Source organism: Nycticebus coucang, chromosome X (genome assembly GCF_027406575.1).
Source record: "Nycticebus coucang isolate mNycCou1 chromosome X, mNycCou1.pri, whole genome shotgun sequence".
Lineage (NCBI taxonomy): Eukaryota > Metazoa > Chordata > Mammalia > Primates > Lorisidae > Nycticebus > Nycticebus coucang.
The window spans coordinates 154,640,756-154,649,659 of record NC_069804.1 but is presented as its reverse complement, the minus strand read 5'-3'; positions in this window follow the sequence as shown (position 1 = coordinate 154,649,659).

Genomic DNA, 8,904 nt, shown 5'->3' with positions numbered 1-8,904 from the left:
TTTGTCAAGGACCTGTACATTGCTATGGCCTGAGAAACTAAGGACCTGTTTGGTGTGGTGTGTCTAAGTGGTTCTGTCTTGTTTTCAGCTGGTCTCTGTTCAACCCTAGTGAAACTGTTACTCTGGGTTGAAGTCTCAGCTGTGGAGAAATACCAGCAATAATGTCACCCCACCCCCTACAGACAACAATTCGAAAAGGAAAATCAAACCTTCCTACAACCACACACCCAGGGCACCACCTGAATAGTCCTTGGGTGATTGGCTCAGTTCAAAATGTCCGAATTAATTGTCTCAGTCAGCACCTGCCTCAGGTGGGAGAGTTTAAAAGTTCTCTGGCAATTGGATTGCAGGGGTCTGGTAACTACTCAGATATGGCTTACTGCAGTGCTCCGTGGAGTCAGGAGCAAATAGATCAGTCAGGAAAGGTTGATGCCTCCTTCCCCTCCTTGCACCTCTGTCACACCCAGTCAATGATAGTCTTAAAGGGCTTTGACACAATTGCCTGTAGTGAATAGATACTCCAGAGGTTTCCACCTGCCTGAATCACAAGGAAATCTATTTCTGCTCAGCCAGGCCACTGGGCTCTGCCTTTATCTAGCAGGGGGAGGTGAGGCCTGACAACCTAGGGCACTTGATGGAAGCTGGGGGGTGTTCACTCAGTTCTAGCCCTGCCCCTGATTGATATTACTGACAGAACAGAACAGAACAACTTTGCAGGAATTTGTTTCTGTTTGTGCTAAATTCCCCTGCAGAAGAGAAGCTGTTTCGAGTTCACAGAGCCTGCACCTCAGTTCCTGTCTTTGCTTCTGCAGGTTTGTATTCGGTTACCTGTAAGTTCTAGCCTCCTGTCTTCCTTTGTCTATAGGCTGACGTTTCCCTGATGGCCAGGTGCGTCTTAGGCTCCGTAAAGTGGTCCTCTGGGTCAGCTCTATCCTGGAAACTTCATGGCTCTGTGCATGCATTTCTAGTCCCTGCGCTCCACCCAGGCCAGTACCACCTCAGGCAAACCCTTTACTCACAGGGCCTGCGTTTCTGTCCCAGATCTTTTCTGTGGTGGTTACCACCTGAGTAGATGCCCGGCCTCCTCTGGTTGCCAATGGAGACAGGGGGTGTGGCTCCGGATATCCAGGAGTGAGTCCTATTGTTGCCAAAAGACGGCTGCTGCTCTGTGCCTCAGGGCACCTCTGCTCTGGTGTGGTTTCCTCTCAGCCCACTGCCCTCTCCTCACCCCCATGCTGTAGAGTCGGCACTGACCAGCTGCAGTTTAGGCCCTGTCCACACCCCTCAAGAAATCACCCAAGAATCTGGACTCCTGGGGGACAGTCCTCCAGACCTCAGAGTGAGATTGGAGGGGAGTGCTGGGAGCTCAGATTTGCAGGCAGAGAATATATACAGTTTTATACAGTTTTATGCCTGGCAGGAGAATGCCGTGGCACTCTTGTAGGGGAGGTATGTCCAGTTTTTAGAGGGTCTCACCCGTGGAGTGTAGTGGGAGGACCTTTGAACTCTGCCCGATTGTGGGGCACTCCAAGCCATTCTTATGGGGGAGGAGACTCCCATCTGCTTGGTGATGGATTTTGTACCTTTTGTTTGTATCCTTGTGGTCGTAGCTCGCCTCAGTGGGGTTGGCGTGCATTCTTCAACCTTCTCTCTTAGTGCAGCTCAAATCCACCAGGTTACTTGCCAAATTTCTGTCCTTTAACTCTCCTTCTGGATGGGAGCCTCTGTGGAAAGCTGGCTTCAGTCAGCCATCTTGTCTCTGCCCCCCAACCCCCAAATTACAAATTTTGTCAGAGTGGTGATATAAATACAAACTACATGTATCTAAATAAAAAGAAGGGAATACTATGAAAAACTACACATCTAAGTTTGACAATTTAGAAAAACGTAATAATTTCTTGAAAATCACAACTACCCTAACTTATCTAATATGGAGTAGATAATTTGCATAGCTCTATAATTATGAAGGAAATTAAAATTGAAATATAAAAACTACCAAAAATAAATCTGGAGAATTCTACCAGTTGTTTAAAAAGCAATTAACACTAATTCTACGCAATCACTTCAGGAAATAGAAGAGGAGATACTACTTTTCAATTTTTTTTTTCCATGAAGCTATCATTATCCTCTTACCAAAATCAGAGGAAGAGAATAAAAAATATATATAGAACAATATCCTTCATAAATATAGAGACAGAAGTCCCAAAGAAAATATTAGCATATAGTCCTTAGACTTTAGTACTTTATTTCAAAATATTATGGAGGTACAAAAATTTTTGGTTACTTGTATTTTTTTTTATGTACTTGAATCAGGGTTTTAAGTGTGCCCATCACCTAGATAGTGTTAATTGTCCATGGTAGGCAGGTCTTTGCCCATTCCTTCCTCCCCCACTACTGAATTTGCACTGAGTTTTACTTGTTCTCTGTGCCCATGTATGCTCATCAGTTAGTTTCAATTTAATAGAAAATATAAGCGGTGTTTGTCTTCCCATTCTTGAACCACTTAGGATAATTAATTATCTTTGGCTCCATCCAAATAGCTACAAAAGGCATTAAGTCATGCTTCTTCATGGCTTAGTACTATTCTGTGTGTATATATATATATATATATACACATACATATGTATATATACATATGTATATACATATATATGTGTGTGTATATATTATATACATATATATGTATGTGTATATATATGCACACAGAATGTGTGTGTGTGTGTGTATATATATATGTATTTATATACCATATTTGTTAACCCATCATGAGCTGATGGCTACATGGGTTTATTCCACATCATTGTAATTGTTAATAGTGCTGCAATGAATATTCAAGTACAGTGTTTTTGAGATAAAATGAATTCTTTTTCTTTGGGAAAATACCCAGTAGTGAGATTGCCAGATCAAATAGAGTGTCTCCTTTAAGTTCCTTAAGTTACCTTCATACTGTTTCCATAGTGATTGTACTAATTTGCAGTTATACCAACAGTGCTAAATGTTGCTTTCAGCATCCATACCAACATATATTATTTTTTGATTTTAAATAAAAGCCATTCTACCTGTGGCAAAGTGATATCACATTGTGGTTTTAATTTGCATTTACTTAATTATTAATGGTGCTCACCATTTTTTATGTTTAATTTACATTTACATTATGTTTATTTTACATTTATCTACCTTCTTTTGAAAAGCCTCTTTCCATATCTTTTATACACTTTTCCACGGAGTTGTTTGATTTTTCCCTGATGATCTGCTTGAATTTTCTGTAGACTCTGGTAATCAGTCCTTTTTTATATTTGTAGCTTGAAAATACTTTCTCACATTCTATACATTATCTATTTTCTCTGTTTATTATTTCCTTAGATGGGTAAAAGCTTTTTAATTTAAACAAATCTCATTTATTTATTATTGTTGTTGCTGTGATTATCATTTGGCTGTTTTTCATAAATTCATTGCCTAGGCTGCTATCTATGTGATTTTTTTCATATTTTCTTCTAGAATTGTTCTAGAATTAATTCTTCTAGAATTAATTTTTTGCCTTACATTTAAGTCTTTTATTTATCTTGAATAAGTTTTTGTGAGTAGTGAGAAATATAGATCTTATTTCACATTTTTCTATGTGGCTATTCAACTTTCTAAGCATCATTTATTGACTAGAACTTCTTTTCCCCAATGTATATTGTAGTCTTTTTTGTTAAAGGACAGATGGTTGTAGGCAGATGGTTTTATACCTGGGTTCTCTGTTTTGTCCATTCTCCAGATCCCTATTCTTTTACCAATACCATGCTTTTATTGGTTAGTTTAACCTGTTATAGTTTTACTTCTGGTATTGTTTGCCTGCAGATTTGTTTTGTTTTGTTTTGTTTTTGAGACAGAGTGTCACTTTATCCTCTTTGGTACAGTGCCATGGTGTCATAGCTCACAGTAACTTCAAACTCTTGAGCTCAAGCAATTCTCTTGTTTCAGTCTCCTGAGTAGCTGATACTACAGGCACCTGCCACAATGTCTGGCTATTTTTAGAGATGGGGTCTCATTCTTGCTCAGGCTGGTATTGAACCAGTGAGCTCAGGGCAATCCACCCACCTCAGCCTTCCAGAGTGTTATGACTGCAGAAGTGAGCCACCGTACCCTGCCAAGATTTGTTTTTGCTTAAGATTGCTTTGGCTTTTTGAGCTCTCTCTGGTTCCAAATGAAGCATAGAATTACTTTTTCTATATCTGTGAAGTATGATGCTGATAAACAGAAACATATAATGAAGCAAAAACAAAGACCATATGATCATCTGCATCAACTCAATATTACATCATAAAAAATTATACACTTTAATCCAGTGCAATTTATTCCAGAGATGCAAGGCTGTTTCAGTATTAAAAATCTAAACAATGTATCCACCACAATGATTAAGCAATCAAGTCTGTGTGGTAGAGGCACAGGGATTGATCAATGGAACAGCACAGAGAACCCAGAAATAGACCCATTTAAATATGTCTTAACTTACTTGACAAAGGTGCAAAAGCAATTCAATGGAGGAAAGGAAAGCATTTTAACAAGTAGTCATTGAAGAATTAAGTATCTATAAGCCCCTTCCCCAAAAAAAGAAAAAAGAAAAAAAAAACTGGAAAGTGTCTATGTTTACAAAACACTATAATTTTTTAAGAAAATATAGCAGAAAGACTTTGGTTTAGGGCGGCGCCTGTGGCTCAGTGAGTAGGGTGCTGGCCCCATATGCCAAGGGTGGTGGGTTCAAACCCAGCCCTGGCCAAACTGCAACAACAACAACAAAAATAGCCGGGTGTTGTGGCGGGCGCCTATAGTCCTAGCTGCTCGGGAGGCTGAGGCAAGAGAATCACATAAGCCCAAGAGCTGGAGGTTGCTGTGAGCCGTGTGATGCCACGACACTCTACCGAGGGCAGTAAAGTAAGACTCTGTCTCTACAAAAAAAAAAAAAGACTTTGGTATATGTTAGGAAATGTCTTCTCAGATTTCAAAACGCATAATTCAGAAGAAGAGAAGAATAAAAGTTGGAGCTTATTATAATTCAACATTTTTATTTTTCTGTGAAAGAACCAGAAAGAGGATGAAAATACTAGGTATGATTATTGCAAATCACATATCCCACAAATGGTTCATGTTTAGAATCAATAAAAAATTATAAAAAGAAAAAAAAACTCAATGATAAAAAAGATTCATTTAGTAAATGAGCAAAAGTCTGGAAGAAACAGTTCAGTGAATATTAAATACAGATAACACATGAGTACATAAAAAGATATGAAATATCACTGCTCAGTAGGAAAATGGAAAATAAAACCATCATTAGAAATTACTATGCAACTATCAGAATGAGTGAAAATATACTGATAATACCAAATACCAAGGATGTGAAGAAACTAAATTTTTCACACATTACTGGTTAGAATATAAAATGGTGCACCCACTCTAAAAAATTTTGGTAGTTTCCTAGAAAAGTAAATACGTAACTACCATATTTCTCTAGTGGGGGAAGAATTAGATTATGACAGGACAGAAGTCTGCTCATGGATTTGGAGGCATAGCAAAATATTATTTCTTGATGTATGCAGTTACAAGTGTGTTTGTCCTACTGTAATTTAATAAAATGTACATTTATATTTTATGTATTTTTAATATTTCTCCATAAAATATTTCTAAAAAGAAGCAACAATGGAATAGATTATTTGTATTCGGCTAGAAGTTTCCAACAGATCCTTTCTTGACCTTAAATGATTATGGAGAAGAAAAAGACAATGGCACACAATAAATACTATGATTGTCAAAACTACCTAATGATAATATGAGACAGTATGCTTGATTGACTCAAGGTCAAAGGAATGGAAAAAGAGGGGAAGAATGAACCAGGTTAGATTTTTGGCACAATAATTTTATTAGATGGCATAGAGACTATCTGAGAAAACATAAAAGGAGATGTAATATTTACATTTTTTTACATAACTATAGTCTATATACTAACAAGATAATTATATATACTATTCTAAAATTTTTCAGTGTTATAACTTTTCATACCTCACTTTTTTTTATTAAGTCATAGCTGTGTACATTAATACAACCATGGGGTACAATTTGCTGGTTTTATATACAATTTGAAATATTTTCATCAAACTGGTTAACATAACCTTCATGGCACTTTCTTAGTTATTGTGTTAAGACATTTATATTCTACACTCAGTAAATTTCAAATGTACCCTTGTAAGATGCACCATAGGTGTGGTCCCACCAATTACCCTCCCTCCACCCATTCTCCCCATCCCCTCCCCTCCCTTTCCTCTCCCCTTTCCCCTTCTTCTTGGGCTATAATTGGGTTATAGCTTTCATAGTCATCTCAAAAGTACAATTTGCTGAAAATATTTAAGCAACAAGTACTAGTAGTAGTAGTGAGGGAGTGGTTGGTTTTCAAATGTCTATTTCATCTGTAGTGACTAACTCATCTGAGTTTAGCTCTACCTTCCCATCTTTTAAAACTGAAAACGCCCAGTAATCCACTCAACAAACTGACACAATTTGTTACCCTAAAGGAGGGAATAACACCCTACAGGTAAATCACTATTTATACCATCAAAGAGTAAAATAACTTTGGAGAAGTGAGTAGTGGAAATTGATAGCATTTTACTTTATTATTCAAGAGCATCAGAGAATAATATGGTGAAAATCAGAGAGGATAGCACCTCAGAAAATGTGGCCATCCTTTGGCCATGGTGTCAATTTCTTTACTAATATAAGCTACAGGTTATAAAACTGTACTCCGGGGTTGGGTCAAAACTCTTAGGGAAATTGCAGTCCACTCTATAATATACAGTTTAAATTGTTATCCAGTAGGAAGACTCAAATCAGGGGACTATAAAATAGCATTTTTCAACAGTTGGATGCCATATTTTCTTCTGGTTTCATTCTAGAGTGACCAGACACTCTTTTTGAACATTTTTAAAGAATAAAGTGGTCTAGCTATTTCACTATATCCAGGGATCCAGAGTCTGAAAAAGCATGTAATTCTTAAGAAACTTTGAAGCTGTCTGAGAGTTTGAGAGTTAGGATGAGCCAATATTAGTTATTTTCTTTCTTTGCTCAAAGCTCTCTTCCTCTGTGAATGTTGGAGACCCAAATAAATGCACTTCAGACACGTAATTGGGCTTTATCCTTGGAAACTTTGTACCCACAATCAGCTAGAAAGTATAATAGAACTTGGCTTATTTTGTGGCATTCCTCTGCATCTGGTACTCCCAAAAGAATGTCATCTACATACTGAACTAGAGTCCCTGGAGGATATGAGAAACAACTCAAGTCTTGGGGTAAGTCTTGTCCAAACAAGTGAGGGCTGTCCCTAAGTCCCTGAGGTAACACAGTCCCTGTAAGTTGAGTATTGGAGTCAGAGGGATCTTCAAAAGCAAAATAAGGTATTCTCATGAGAAGGAATTCAGAAAAAGGCATCTTTTAACTCTAGGACTGTAAAACAGGCAGTTTTTTCAGAGATTTGAGGTAATAAAGTATATGAACTGGGAACTATAGGATTGGAATGACAGCTTCATTTATAATGTGAAGGTCTTGTACTATTCTCCAAATCCCTTTTGACTTTGGCACTTCTAGAATAGAAGTGTTACACGGACTGGTGTGAGGTATTACAATTTCTGTCACTTTAGAGTTTGTATTATGGGTATTAACTAATTCTTAGCTTCTGCTTTCAGAGGTTATTGTTTTTGATTTGGATAGACAGTGGGATTTAAGTTAATTTAGATTGGTTGAACACATATTGCTCTTCCTATTTATCCCTCAGTAGCCCATACTTCTGTGTTAATTTCTGTCTCTAATAAGGGAAGGCACAGTATAGGTTCTTGCTCCATATACATATGAATGGTTGTTCCCCCTTTAGATAGTATGTCCCTAACCAAAAGGGGAGCAGAACTTTCATGAATTGGAAGGCGTGATAGAACAGCCAGTCACATCAATTGCATCTTAAAGGCTTAGAGAAAAATTTGGTAGTTGGCTTTTGAGACACCCCCTGTGTACTCACAGATTTGGAGGATAGAAGACCAGGGTTAAAGAAAAAGTACAGAAAAGGTTGTTCCAATGTCCATAAGAAATTCTGTCTCCTGGCCCTCCACTATGAGGCAAACTGGAGGTTCTTGAGAGGTGATGACACAAGCTAGAGTCATAATAATCTGCCCCAGGCACAATCAGTCCAGTTTGAGGGCTGATGGGATCACTGTCCCAGGAGACACTGTCCCTGGGGACAGGCTACCCTCTAGTGGTCACCACTGCATTCTGGATAGGGGCCATATGGATTGTCCAGCAGGTAGTGCTGCCGGGGACAATGTCTCTTGAAGTGGCCAGTTGGATTACGTTGAAGTACTTGCTCTTAGCTCCTCTGGATTCTCTCTGCCCCTAAATGGTGCCTGTTTGTCAGAGTGACATTAATAGAGCTGTCATTATTTTTCTATCCCAGGGCAGAGATGCAGAAGGTGTGGTAGGTCCTTCCCAGTGGCTGGCGCTGACCAAGCTGGGTTGCACCTGCTCTGTATCAATAATAGAATTCTTTCCACACAAGGATGGAAACTTAGACTCTTAATCAAGTAGAACTGCTGTCTTGAAGACAGTTCAGAGAAATACCTGACCCTTAACTATTTTCTTGTAGATAGTGCAATGTATTTTCTAAATCTTGAGTAATATACATCATGTTAAATAGACAAAGACCCTAGACAGGAAAAGAAAGCTTTAACATATCAGTTTTTAATAGATGTTATGACAAAGAATATTTCAAACAGTGTATGTTTATTCACTATGGATAAATTTGAAGCACAAAATTGGAAAGCATAGTTTTATTTTTAACTTCTTAGAATGAGAGAATAAATTATTGGAAGAAAGTTTAGTAATACAACA